This window comes from Rhinoderma darwinii, chromosome 4 (assembly GCF_050947455.1).
Source record: "Rhinoderma darwinii isolate aRhiDar2 chromosome 4, aRhiDar2.hap1, whole genome shotgun sequence".
Lineage (NCBI taxonomy): Eukaryota > Metazoa > Chordata > Amphibia > Anura > Rhinodermatidae > Rhinoderma > Rhinoderma darwinii.
Genome location: NC_134690.1, coordinates 385,790,274 through 385,805,417, shown reverse-complemented (window position 1 = coordinate 385,805,417; position 15,144 = coordinate 385,790,274). Strand labels below are relative to the sequence as shown.

Genomic DNA, 15,144 nt, shown 5'->3' with positions numbered 1-15,144 from the left:
GAAGCTAACGTCTTGGCGTTAGGTAGCTTCTTAAGGGGCACAAAGTGGCACATCTTGCTGAAGCGGTCGACTACCACCCACACCACCGACTTGCCCTGAGATGGAGGCAAATCGGTGATAAAATCCATGGAGATATGGGTCCAAGGTCTCTGGGGAATGGGCAAGGGACGTAGTAGGCCCGCAGGTCGGGACCTAGGGGTTTTGGACCTAGCGCAAACCTCACAAGCGGCGACGTAAGCCCTAACATCTTTAGGCAACCCAGGCCACCAATAGTTTCTGGTAATGAGGTGTTTGGTGCCCAAGATGCCAGGATGACCAGATAGAGCGGAGTCATGGTTTTCCCTGAGTACCCTCAGCCGGTATTGCAGGGGAACAAACAGTTTGTCCCCAGGGGCGTTCCCGGGAGCTGCACCCTGATCAGCCGCGATATCAGAAGCTAAATCAGAATCCGTGGCAGAGACGATTATACCAGGGGGTAAAATACAAGCGGGATCCTTCTCGGAAGGAGGATTGGCCATGAAACTACGTGACAGAGCATCAGCCTTAATATTCTTGGACCCAGCCCTATAGGTAACCAAGAAATTAAATCTGGTAAAGAATAGTGCCCACCGAGCTTGTCTAGGATTAAGCCTCCGGGCCGATTCTAGGAAAACCAGATTCTTGTGATCCGTAAGGACCGTTACCTGGTGTCTGGCCCCCTCCAGGAAGTGCCGCCACTCCTCAAAAGCCCATTTAATGGCTAGAAGTTCGCGGTTGCCAATATCATAGTTACTCTCCGTGGGCGAAAACTTCCTAGAGAAGTAAGCACAGGGGCGGAGATGGGTGAGGGAGCTGGTACCCTGGGACAAGACGGCCCCCACTCCCACCTCGGAAGCGTCAACCTCCACAATAAATGGCTCCTCTTGGTTGGGCTGAATCAGCACGGGGGCCGAGATAAAGCACTTCTTGAGAGTCTCAAAGGCCTGGACGGCCTCAGGGGGCCAATGGAGGACATCAGCACCCTTGCGGGTAAGGTCCGTAAGAGGCTTAGCGACGACCGAGAAGTTGGCAATAAATCTCCTGTAATAGTTGGCGAACCCTAAAAAACACTGTAACGCCTTAAGGGAGGCAGGTTGGACCCATTCCGCCACAGCTTGAACCTTGGCAGGGTCCATGCGGAATTCATGAGGAGTGAGGATTTGCCCTAAAAATGGTATCTCCTGTACCCCAAAGACACATTTTTCAGTCTTAGCAAACAGATTATTCTCCCGAAGGACCTGGAGCACCTTCCTGACATGCTCCACGTGAGAGGACCAGTCCTTGGAAAACACCAGTATGTCATCAAGGTACACAACAAGAAAATTACCCAGGTACTCTCTCAGGATTTCATTAATAAAATTCTGGAAGACAGCAGGGGCGTTACACAACCCAAAGGGCATGACCAGGTATTCGAAATGACCCTCGGGTGTGTTGAACGCAGTTTTCCACTCATCCCCCTCTTTGATGCGGATAAGGTTATATGCCCCCCGTAGATCGAACTTAGAAAACCATTGGGCTCCCTGAACCTGATTAAAAAGATCCGGAATCAAAGGAAGTGGGTACTGGTTCCTTACAGTGACCTTATTCAGGTTACGATAATCAATGCACGGCCTAAGACCACCATCCTTCTTCCCCACGAAGAAGAAGCCAGCACCTACAGGAGAAGTCGAGGGGCGAATGAAACCCTTGGCCAGGCATTCCTGGATATACACCCTCATGGCTTCACGTTCAGGACATGAAAGATTAAATATCCTACCCTTAGGAAGCTTGGCACCAGGCACCAAATCGATAGCGCAATCGTAATCTCTATGGGGGGGCAACACCTCGGAGGCCTCCTTAGAAAACACATCGGCGAAGTCCTGAACAAACTCAGGAAGCGTGTTTACCTCCTCCCGGGGAGAAATAGAGTTAACAGAGAGACATGACGTAAGACATTCATTACCCCATTTGGTGAGATCCCCAGTATTCCAATCAAACGTGGGATTATGCAACTGCAACCAGGGAAGACCTAATACCAGATCAGACGATAATCCCTGCATCACCAGTACAGAGCACTGCTCCAAATGCATGGAGCCAACAAGGAGTTCAAAAACAGGAGTATGCTGAGTAAAATAACCATTAGCAAGGGGAGTCGAGTCGATACCTACTACAGGGATAGGATAAGGTAAATCAATACAAGGCATCTTTAGAGACATAGCAAATTCCACAGACATGATATTAGCAGATGAACCAGAATCCACGAAAGCACTGCCCGTGGCAGACCGGCCAGCAAACGAGACCTGAAAGGGAAGCAAAATTTTATTGCGTTTCACATTAACGGGAAATACCTGTGCGCCCAAGTGACCTCCCCGATGATCACTTAGGCGCGGAAGGTTTTCCGGCTTCTTATTCTTGCGCCTGGGACAGGTGTTCAGTAGATGCTTGTCGTCCCCACAGTAGAAGCAGAGACCGTTCATTCTGCGAAACTCCCTACGTTGTCGAGGGGACATGGAGGCCCCGAGTTGCATGGGTACCTCCGAGTCCTCCGTGGAGGGGCGAGGAGGCGGGACCTCGGGGGGGATCGCAGAAAAGTCAGAGGGGAGCACACTGAAGCGTTCTAGCTGACGTTCCCTGAGACGTCGGTCAAGTCGTACTGCTAGGGCCATAACCTGGTCAAGGGAGTCAGACGAGGGGTAACTAACCAGCAGATCCTTCAGGGCGTCAGATAATCCTAACCTAAACTGGCACCTTAGGGCCGGATCGTTCCACTGAGAAGCTACGCACCACTTCCTAAAATCAGAACAGTATTCCTCAACCGGTCTCCTACCCTGACGTAAGGTCACCAGCTGACTCTCGGCTAAAGCAGTCCTGTCAGTCTCGTCGTAAATGAGTCCGAGGGCAGAGAAAAAACGATCAACAGAGGAAAGTTCAGGGGCGTCAGGAGCCAAGGAGAAGGCCCACTCTTGGGGCCCTTCCTGGAGTCGGGATATGATGATACCCACCCGCTGGTTCTCGGAACCTGAGGAGTGGGGCTTAAGTCGGAAATATAGTCTGCAACTCTCCCGGAAGGAGAGAAACGTCTTACGGTCCCCTGAAAACCGGTCAGGTAACTTGAGGTCGGGTTCTAGAGGTGAGGTGGTGCGCCCAACCCCTTGGGCCAGGGCCTGGACCTGTAGGGAGAGGCCCTGCATCTGCTGGGTCAGGGTCTCAAGGGGGTCCATGATAGCGACAGCGTAGGAGAAATGGTAGACTAGGTAAGGGCTTGTTATTCTGTGATGGCAGGAAGGAGGTGAAGGGAAAGTGAGCCCTAATCTACCCACCGCCCTGTCCCTGCCTACTTGCAACGACCCGCCCTAGGCGACGAGGTACAACTGGGCGGCGGTCCCTACGCTGTCTAAGTGCACAGGAAAACAAACAGGGAACACGCAAGGGAAGGGGCAGTAGCCACGGAACGCCACGAGGAAACGGAGCGGCGAACGAACAGTCAGGACCAGGACGAAGTGAGTAACCCGAGCGGGCACGGAGACAGAAGCAAGCCAGGGGCAAAGCAAAGCAAGACAAGGGGAACTGCAGCAAGGCAGAAGCACGGCAGAAGCAGGCTGGAGCAAGCAGCAGTGGGGCCAGGAATCCAAAAGAATAACAAGCAATGAGGAAGAGAAAACTGCAGGTATAAATGGACAGGGGGCGGAGCTAACTCTGACTGACCAGGCCGCGATAGGCTCTCCCACTCCTGAGCCTGCCACCCTGATTGGTGGGAGCCGGTGTCAGTCTAAGAGGTCTGGCCTCAGGTGTCGACTGATTAACCCTGGGAGTCTCCACAGACGTAGTGCCTGGCAGATCCATTACAATGGCACTTTATTTATGCATTGTATGGCACCTTATTTGGAAACTGTTGGCCCAGTAAATTGCTTTCTGTATGGCACTATTGTTTGCACTCTTTATAATTCTTTAGTGTGGTAGTATGTACAATGTAGCTTAATTTAGCATAATTTTAGTTAGACCCCCATCCCAGGTTTGCTGCTCATTTGTGCCAACCTTTGTAAAATAGTGAACAATTTTGTATATAATACAACGAGACAACTCTGACTGAACTAACAGCCGACTAATTGAATCTTCACATATGTGACACCAGCAGTATTAAAAAAAATCCAGTCTGAAAATAATGGTTTTTTACTTTAAATACTTTTCACTCTGGAGTTTTACCACATATTTCATGCAAATTAGAAGCGATGCCTGGCCCGGATGATAAAGTACACACTGTGACTACAGTATACTCATTTCATGATTGCTCCCTATTATGCACTTAAAATAAGCACAGAGTAATTAATAGTCAAGATAAATGCTTTTTCTTATTTCCTTAAAATATATTTATCTACTTGTCCTTGGGATCCCTCGTACCCTCGCTGTTGCCAAATAGTTCAGCTGACCCAGAACGCTGCTTGCATTTGCTGTTATTTTAATGGTTGTGCAGCCAGTTAAAACAAATAGAATGGGTCACTTTCAGAATGTGTTGTTCCCGACAATTTTTAAGCAGTAAAGCACACATGTGCATATATTTTCCCATTTTAAAAAAAAATCTAAAAAAATCTTGTAATTCTGGAATACATTGTAAAATGAAAAGTAATTTAACACATAAATCAGAGGTGTACATACCATAGAGACAGACCATCCGACTGCTACAGGTCTCTTGGAGTGAGGGGCCTAGTCCTAGTAGGTCCTATAACATTTTTTTTTTTGGGTGGAGAGAACCTGTGCAGGAACCCTCTCTCCAGAGGGAGTAGGAAATTGGCCCAAGGGTCATAAAAAATTGGCACCCAAATGGTGGGAGCATTTTAATCTTTGCTATGGCTATGGGGCCCCTCTTTTCTATGTAAATTTTTAATAATCTGCTACTCACAGGATACAGGGCTCCTCTTCCGCCATTCAATCCTATGGGGTGAAGAGAAGGGACAACTTCTAAAAGGCCCAATTTTGAGTAACTGGATCTTGGATCTACAGGAGACCCATACTGCTGTGAAGAAGTCACCTACTACATAATTTGCACCATTTTATGGTGCAGATTGTGGAAGACTAAAGGTGTTAGGGATCTGCCAGGTACTACGTCTAGGTATACTCCTGGGATTAATCAATCCACACCTGAGGCCAGACCTGTTCGACTGACACCATCTCCCACCAACCAGGGTGGCAGGCTCAGGAGTGGGAGAGCCTATCGCGGCCTGGTCAGTCGGAGTTAGCTCCGCCCCCTGTCCTTTATTACCTGCTGTGTTCTCCTCCTCAGTGCTTGTAATTCTTTTGGATTCCTGGCCCCACTGCTGCTTGCTCCAGCCTGCTTCTGCCGTGCTTCTGCCTTGCTGCTGTTCTGCTTAACCCGCTTTGCTTTGCCTCCGGCTTGCTTCCTCCTCCGTGCTCACTTGGGTATACTCCACTTCATCCTGGTCCTGACAACTCATTCACCGCTCCGTTTCCTCGCGGCGTTCCGTGGGTTACTGCCCCTTCCCTTGCGTGTTCCCTGTTTGTTCTCCCGTGCACTTAGACAGCGTAGGGACCGCCGCCCAGTTGTACCCCGTCGCCTAGGGCGGGTCGTTGCAAGTAGGCAGGGACAGGGCGGTGGGTAGATTAGGGCTCACTTTCCCTTCACCTCCTTCCTGTCATTACAAAAGGTTACTATTTTTGTTTTTGTTTATTGAGGGCTACGATAAAGGGAGGCACACACATAGGTAGGATATTTTTGATGAGGACTATTTGCATAGTTGCGCCATATTTTATAAAAGTCAGATTGTTAGGATTTGGAGGCTGGGACCCTAACTACTCAAGAATGAAAAAAGCCTGCAAAAAAAGTTCTGAGTGAGACCCCAGTCATCTGAAGAGTATCCCAGTGATGAATACCTAAGAACGAGACCTATGAGTGCATGAATGAGCAATTCCTCAATATAAGCAAAGACCAGTTTGGGACTCGAAAACGTAAAAAAAAAATTGACAGGTTAATGAAATGATTTTTGTACATAATTCCAAGATTTTGTAAGAACAATAAAATAATCAATGACTGGTGAGTTTTTGCAATACAGTAACATAATTTTGTTATCAATGTAAAACTGAACTGCAACTGCCTAAAGTTACCATTGATTATTAATCCATTTCACATCATCAAAGGGAAATTTAAAAAAAACAATTGTTGCGGTAAAGATATATAAATAAAATGTCAGACTAATTTATCAACCATCATAATATATCCTATAAAAAATAAAGAATAAAATTAAATCTAATTAGGATTACAATGTACAATCAGACAGCAGACGATGGATCACAATTCTAAATATAGAAAAAGTTTCATATATAAAAAGTTGACTTGTCTTAAAGATGTAATGTGAAACGTGGAATAATTAGCGCATAAGAAAAGAAAGCAGGAAATCTGGCAACCTATCTGTTTTTTTCTGCAATTTACCTTAATTGCATCATTGCAAATATAATTATTGCATCTGGAGTTTCCAATGTAAACACTGTTTGAACTGTGGACTCCAGACACAGAAAACTAGAATGATAGATGACACTTTGTATCAAGTGATTACATTCCAAGACATTTCAACCGTCAGAATATGGGTAATTTTTTTAATTATAAATATGTTCCTTTTTTTAGGTTTAATTTTAGATTCTAGACTGGGTAACTTATAGCACTCTAATGTGTGCCTTGGCTCTAGTCTGGACTGGAATTATTAAGCTTTTAGTAAAAGCAGAAGTGGAAACCAGGGTGAAAGAGGAAATTTTAGCTATAATCATTTTGTTTTTTTCCCTTCTCGTCATGAATTACTACATAAAATTTGGCTAGGGAATAACCCTAAATGTGTGTATATAAAAAAAAAAAAATCTACCCTTCCTAAGGGAGTAAATAGAGAAGAGATGTTCCATAGAAAAAGCAAATGGAGACCTTATCAACTATGGTTAGTAGCGGGGACATAGTACTGATTACCTTTCCAAAGAACTTGATGAAGACCCCTTACACTTCTTTTCAATGCCATGCCCAGACCGTAGCAAAAACTAAAAAAATTCACTCAAATTTGGAATTATGGAAGACCATTGGTGTTTTTGTGTATAAAAATTCTTCATAACTAGAATACAGTAGTAAAATGTTTTGAAGGCTTTTGCTGAAGGCTTCATAATGAGTATCTTTCCATTAAAGGGATGATCACAGGTGGACGACTGTAAGAGGGGTAAAGTTGAACGTTCCCTCCCCTTACAAAACGTATGTCACTGTATTTCTAAATCTGTACATATCAATGCCTATTAGGTACGGCCAGACGTGGCGGAATTGCTGCGGATATCCGCAGCGGACAGTTTCTCCATTGGTTTCCACACCTTTTTAGTTATGTTTGTGCAGACGTGGTGGAAAACTCCGCTGCGGACCATAGGCTGCGGTGCGGAATTTGGTGTCCACAGCATACACTGGCTGTTGCGGACTTGTTGCGGACTTGTTGCGGAATTTCTCCATTGACTTCAATAGTGTTTCAAAATTCCGCAATGAAATCCGCAGATGTTATGTGTGTTGCGTTGCGGATTGGTTTTACGAACAGCATATTTTTTTATTCTGGCTGGACCTATGTGTTTCGAGGTCTATAGCCAGACTGAGATGGAATGTTTTAAAAGAGAGCAGGTTGAACTCTTCACCTGATTCCGCAACGACTAATCCACAGCAATTTACTTCACATTTTAGGCAAAGGCGCAAAGGAATCTGCAACGCAGATTAGGTGCGGTATTGATGCGGACAGTGTCTGCAGAAATACGCCACGTCTAGCCATGCCCTTAGTGTATTTGGAAAGTTCTGTAACCTCTATTTGCCTATAGAAATGGAGGACTGGCGGACAATTTTACATGGCTGTGCCACCAGCTCTTGCCATCACTGCAACAGAAAGTAATTTATAATTGCGTTGAGTCCGCCGTCTGCATTTTTTAGTTACTCTCCACTCTGGCTCATAAAAGTGGGTCCTAAGCAGGGGACCCCCTCTATGATGTCCATATGCCCTAATAGGGCATGTAGAAAGGAGTTGGTCTGGCTGGACAATCCCCTTTTGTCAAGTAGTCACATTTGGACCTCAGGACATAATGATCTATATATTTTAGGATAGCCATTTTTTTTTTTATTAGACTAAGATTTGTTGTTTCTGATGTCTGAAAATGTTTTAAAAAAACATTTTAATGTAATTTTTACTAAAGGTTTTTCTCAATGGAGAAGTTTTGTCTTCATTGATGGTAATGTTCCAGCTAAGAGGATTTCAGAGAATTATCACTTCTCCTAAGAAAGACTTTCATTCAGTAGTATCTGCAATAAAAAATATGTAAACAGATTTTGAACATCGAGTCCGGTCTTCTGCACAATGGCCTCTTAAATACAGCGGCTTTTTCCACCTCATTTTAAACTTGTGTAGAGGTCTATGTTCTGAGGCAGACACTCTGGCCACCAAGGTACCGTAGGGAAAGGAAGGAAAGCTGCAGTAATGGATTTAATAATCCTTAAATAAATGAAACATTGGTTTACATATTGAATATTTACTTAAGAAAAGTCCAGGAAAAATATTCTGGACATTTTAAATCTTGGCAAAGTTGGAAAAAAAATATAACGCCATCAATCATGTGATGTTCCTCATGGATTACTGGCTTTTTGGCTTACATATCTGCACATCTGGACTGCTAAAATTAAAGAGCCCAAGTGTTCAGATTATAGAAAATATAATAACGCTAACAAATGTTTAGAAAGATGCTCTAAACCTATAAAGCATAATATATGAGGGTATAGATAATAATATATCAATTATTCCGGGACGTCCAGTTTACCTTAAAAATATTGCAACTCGAGACTATGTCAACATTTTTATTCAAAATAAGTATAATTATCATTAATAAAAAATACAATAAAAAAAACACAAAAAAAGCAAGAACTTATATATAAAAGTCAGAAGTAGCTACTGTGAGCTGGTAAATCTCTTTCTCTGTTGAGGACAGGAGCCACTCGTGCTGGAACAGGTGGGGGCGGTTTAGTACACGTAGCATTGTAGTCTACTGTAGGGAGGTGCTACTAGATGACCAATTAGTGCATGTCCTTCAGTAATACAGGCCATTGTGATGCACTGATTGGCTGTTCATATTTCACTGTTAAAAGGCAGGTTAAAGTGAACGCTGATCGGAGGAGTCAGCTAATTCCAAGCGTCGCGGATAAGCACTGTCTAAGGCATTGTAATTAAAATGTTGCTTTGAGTTACAATGGGAAAGGCCCTTGAAAGTTGAAAATATTGTAACCTGGGGACCACTGTAAACAATTTTCTGTAATCACTCTATAATTTGTTTTACACTTAAAGACACTCTGTCACCACATTATAAGTGCCCTGTCTCCTATATAAGGAGATCGGCGCTGTAATGTAGGTGACAGTAATGCTTTTTATTTAAAAAAAACTATCTTTTTTCACAACGTTAGGAGCGATTTTGGTTTATGCTAATGAGCTTTCTTAATGCCCAAGTGGGCGTACTTTTACTGTAGACCAAGTGGGCGTTGTACAGAGGAGTGCATGACGCTGACCAATCAGCATCATGCACACCTCTCCATTCATTTACACTGCACTAGCGATATAGATATATCGCTATGTGCAGCCTCATACACAAACCCTAACATTACTACAGTGTCCTGATAATGAATACACATGACCATCCAGCCTAGACATCATGTGTACTCACAATCCTGACACTTCTGACTCTTTTTTGTGAGATTCCAGCAACGGATACGAAATCTTGCGAGATCACGGAGCTAAACGAGATTTGGTTTCACTTGCCGGAATCTCACAAAAAAAGAGTCAGAAGTGTCAGGATTCTGAGTACACATGACGTCCAGGCTGGATGATCATGTATATTCATTATCAGGACACTGTAGTAATGTTAGGGTTTGTGTATGTAGCTGCACATAGTGATATAACTATATCGCTAGTGCAGTGTAAATGAATGGAGAGGAGTGCATGATGCCGATTGGTCAGCGTCATGCACTCCTCTGTACAACGCCCACTTGGTCGAAAGTAAAAGTACGCCCACTTGGGCATTAAGAAAGCTCATTAGCATAAACCAAAATCGCTCCTGACGTTGTGAAAAAAGATCGTTTTTTTTAAATAAAAAGCATTACTGTCACCTACATTACAGCGCCCATCTCCTTATGTAGGAGACAGGGCACTTATAATGTGGTGACAGAGCCTCTTTAAAGAAGAATGCACAAAAACATCTTTCATATATCCAAAGCACCAAATGATGCCATTGCTACTCAACACCTGCAGGGGGAGCAGTCCAACAGCACCTCTGCAGCCGGGCTAAGTCCCTGTGGGTCTAGATTACATCTTCCTACAGGCACAGCACCACAGCAACAGAGACCACCACACAGCATCACAACCCCAAACACAGATCAAAAAAGCTGAACTTCCCATGTTACCTCAGTCATTAGGCTGAGAGCAAGTAGGTAGAAACTGCACACAGCTGTATTACTATGTGCGGAGCTAGAAAAGGGCATCCAGAGAGGTGCATGAGGGCTCTACTGTACCTCCAAATGCCTCTGATTTCTTACAGTCATATACAGAGAGGTTTTTTTTCTGACGGCTTTGTACGAAATCTAACAGAAAAAAGACTATGCCTTATATAGAAAAATCATGGCACGGTTCTGTAAATGTATTACTGTACTATTCTCCCCTAGAATCTTTGGCCCAGATTTACCAAAATTAGCATATTTTTACCCAATGTCTAATTTAAAGCTCGACTAAGTTATTGACATGATGAGTCAAATTTATGACTGCATGTGCCTTTTTTAATAAATCTATCATAGCATACGTCACTGCCATAGATTTTCACTTTGGCTAAAGTGACGGCACTTTCTCAATGCCAGGGTCTGTGTGGAGATGCAACTTTTTTTCTCATTTGCGAGAAAAAGATAAAAAGATGCATATCAGATTGAGCTGTTTTTCAGGAAACTTTATTTAGGAGCGAATGAGTCTAAGGGTATGTTCACACGTAGTCAACAAAAACGTCTGAAAATCCAGAGCTGTTTTCAAGGGAAAACAGACCCTGCTTTTCAGACGTTTTTTTACCAACTCGCATTTTTCGCGGCGTTTTCCCGCCGTTTTCGCGGCGTTTTTTACGTCCGTTTTTGGAGCTGTTTTCATTGAAGTCTATGAGAAAACAGCTCCAAAAACGTCCAAAGAAGTGTCCTGCACTTCTTTTGACGAGGCTGTATTTTTACGCGTCGTCGTTTGACAGCTGTCAAACGACGACGCGTAAATAACAGGTCGTCGGCACAGTACGTCGGCAAACCCATTCAAATTAATGGGCAGATGTTTGCCAACGTATTGGAGCCGTATTTTCAGACGTAAAACGAGGCATAATACGCCTCGTATACGTCTGAAATTTGGCCGTGTGAACATACCCTAAGGAGTTTTCCTGTCTCTAAATAAGTCTAAGGGTTGGAGCTTCATTGATGAATTTGACCAATCATATTGACTGTTGCACAAAAGAAAATGGGCGGTCACATGACATAGCTTTTCTTCAATTTGCTACCGTTGCATCTAAATAGCCTAGCCAAGAGAGAGTGGCCCTTAGCCCCCCATGAGCCATTAGTCCCCCTAAAATGAAAGGAGCTTTCCCATCTCACAAAGTGGTGGCATATCGCTAAAATATGCCCTGACTTGCTGATCAGTGGGGTCTAAGCACCGGGATCTCTACCAATCTAGAGAATGAAGGGACTGCAGCGCTGGTTATGCGCTGCAGCCCCTTACAGGTTTTCCCTGCGCAGCGGTGCTCCCAGCCTCCCACTGTACAGGGATCTGCAGCATGGCCCTTTTAAAGAGATTGCACAGCTGGTGGCTGGGAATGACTATGTGCAGGGGAAGGATAAAGTGCTAAAACAGCGATTTGGCCCCTTCAGTATCAGGATTGTGGGCTCCCAGCAGTCGGACCCACGCAATCGGAAAGTAATGTCATATCCTAGCGATATGCTATCACTTAACAAGATGGAAAACTCCTTTAGGATAATAAGGAGAATTAATTTCCCTCCTTATATAACCTTCAACTGGAATTATATAGAATTTATTTAAGCTCACTATGGGACCATGGATCTAGCAGATATTAGATACATTTTTACTTACAATATTATAGTACCCTGACATATAATATTGTAAATTCTATAAGTCCTTATATTTTTAATGAAACTTGCTGTCTAAGTAATACCCTTGGCTAAAGACAGCAATACATTGAGCCAATAAACTATGTTTGCAATAGATTTTATTATACTGAAGATACAACATCACATAGCCATTCTGGTGCTGAGTTATGGAACCACTCCTCGGTATAATATCTTCACTGTACATGTATTGGAAGAGACTTATAGAGATTGATATATTTGGCTCATTGAGCATGACATATAAAACAACATAATAGTACCATAGGGACGGGTCAGGTGTAAAGTGATGTGTCAAACCCCATCACTATGAAGCATAATAAATTCAATATAACAAACCGAAATTCAACTGAAGCCAAGAATGGAACGCTCGGGCTACTTTGTTTCTTATGCAATTTTACAGTATAGGAAAACTTTTTCTAACTCTTATGTTAATGTTTTCTCGTATTTTATAAAACTTCTGAAAATAAAATATATTTTTTTTAAAAATCAGAAAAAAAAGTCCAAATCTAATGAATTTCATATAAAGTCTTTCACTGAACACAAACATATTCCCAAAGCATTACATAGTTACATAGTTACATAGTTACATAGTTTGTACGGTTGAAAAAAGACACATGTCCATCAAGTTCAACCAAGGGATGGGAAAGGGGAAGTGGGATGGGAAAGGGGAAGTAAAACATTTCTACACATAGCGGTTAATATTTTTTTGTTCTAGGAAATTATCTAAGCCTTTTTTAAAGCCATCTCCTGTCCCTGCTGCGACCAGCTCCTGCGGTAGGCTATTCCATAGATTCACAGTTCTCACAGTAAAGAAGGCTTGTCGCAGGTTGAACCTTTTTTTCTCCAGACGGAGGGAGTGCCCCCTTGTTTTTTGAGGGGGTTTTACATGGAACAGGATTTCACCATATTTTTTGTATGCGCCATTCATATATTTATATAAGTTAATCATATCCCCCCTTAGTCGTCTTTTCTCAAGGCTAAATAGGTTTAGTTCTTTTAATCTTTCCTCATAACTTAGATTCTCCATGCCCCTTATTAGCTTCGTTGCTCTTCTTTGTATTTTTTCCAACTCCAGGGCATCCTTTCTATGAACTGGAGCCCAGAACTGAACTGCATATTCTAGATGAGGCCTCACTATTGCTTTGTAAAGTGGTAATATTACATCCCTGTCCCGCGAGTCCATGCCTCTTTTGATACACAACAATATTTTGCTGGCCTTTGAAGCAGCTGATTGACACTGCATGCTGAAATTTAGTTTATGATTTACAAGTACACCCAGATCCTTCTCAACAATTGACTCCCCCAGTGTAGCTCCCCCTAGGACATATGATGCTTGCAGGTTTTTCATACCCAGATGCATAACTTTACATTTATCTACATTAAACTTCATTTGCCAAGTGGACGCCCAAACACTTAGTTTGTTTAAATCTGCCTGCAATTCACAAACATCTTCCATAGTCTGAACTATATTACATAGCTTGGTGTCATCTGCAAAAATAGAAATAGTGCTATTAATCCCATCCTCTATATCATTAATAAATAAGTAGAATAATAGTGGTCCCAGCACTGAACCCTGGGGTACACCACTTATAACTGGGGACCATTCAGAGTAGGAATCATTGACCACAACTCTCTGGATACGGTCCTTGAGCCAATTCTCAATCCAATTACAAACTATACTTTCTAAACCTATAGTCCTTAATTTACCCATTAGATGTCTATGAGGGACAGTGTCAAATGCCTTTGCAAAGTCCAAAAACACTATATCCACAGCGGCCCCTCTGTCTAGGCTTCTGCTTACCTCTTCATAAAAACAAATCAGGTTGGTTTGACAGCTTCTGTCCTTTGTAAAACCATGCTGGCTGTCACTTATAATACTATTTATTGTCACATAATTCTGTATATAGTCCCTCAATAGCCCCTCAAACATTTTCCCCACAATTGATGTTAAGCTTACTGGTCTATAATTACCCGGCGAAGACCTAGAGCCCTTTTTGAAAATAGGCACCACATTTGCCCTGCGCCAGTCCCTTGGCACTATACCACTCATGAGAGACTCTCTAAATATTAAGAAGAGGGGGACAGAAATAACTGAACTAAGCTCTTTAAGAACTCTAGGGTGTAACCCATCTGGTCCCGGGGCCTTGTGTACATTTATTTTATTTAATTTAGCTTGGACCATATCTACATTCATCCAATTCAGTATATCAACTGATATATTAACAGCACCGGCAGCGGCTACATCAGCTTCTCCTTCTTCTGTTGTATATACAGAGCGGAAGAACCCATTTAGTAACTCTGCCTTCTCTTAATCCCCTGTGACCAACTCCCCATTACCACTATCTAAGGGTCCTACATGTTCAGACCTGGGCTTTTTTGCATTTATATGCTTGAAGAATTTTTTAGGATTTGTTTTACTATCCTTGGCCACCTGCCTTTCATTTTGTATTTTTGCTGATTTTATTAAGATCTTTATATTTTACAAAGGCTGCAGATGTACCCTCAGATTTGTATTTTTTAAATGCCCTTTTTTTGTCATGTATTGCCCCTTTCACAGAAGGTGTAAGCCATGTGGGGTTTAATTTTAGTCGTTTATACTTGTTACCTGTAGGAATACATTTTGCACTATAATTACCCAAAGTAGATTTGAAAATCTCCCATTTATCATTTGTCCCATTATTTGACATTAGTTCTTCCCAGTCTATATCCTGAATTGCCGCCCTCATCCTGGGGAAATTGGCTTTCTTAAAATTAAATGTTTTTGCCCTCCCAGCCTGCGTTTGTTTTTTACAGTATAGGTAAAATATAACTATATTATGATCACTGTTACCAAGGTTTTCACGAACATTGACATTCCCAACAAGCTCTGCATTATTAGAAATGACCAGATCCAACAGAGCTTCACCTCTAGTCGGGTCTTCCACAAACTGGCCCATAAAATTTTCCTGCAACAGGTT

The 15,144-nt window shown here is 42.8% G+C and overlaps 1 long non-coding RNA gene across 1 annotated transcript in view; it reads right to left on the bottom strand.

Annotated features, from left to right (window-relative positions):
• LOC142761396 (uncharacterized) overlaps window positions 1-15,144 on the bottom strand; it is an 81,568-nt gene that overhangs the window by 20,631 nt on the left and 45,793 nt on the right. The window lies entirely within an intron of this gene.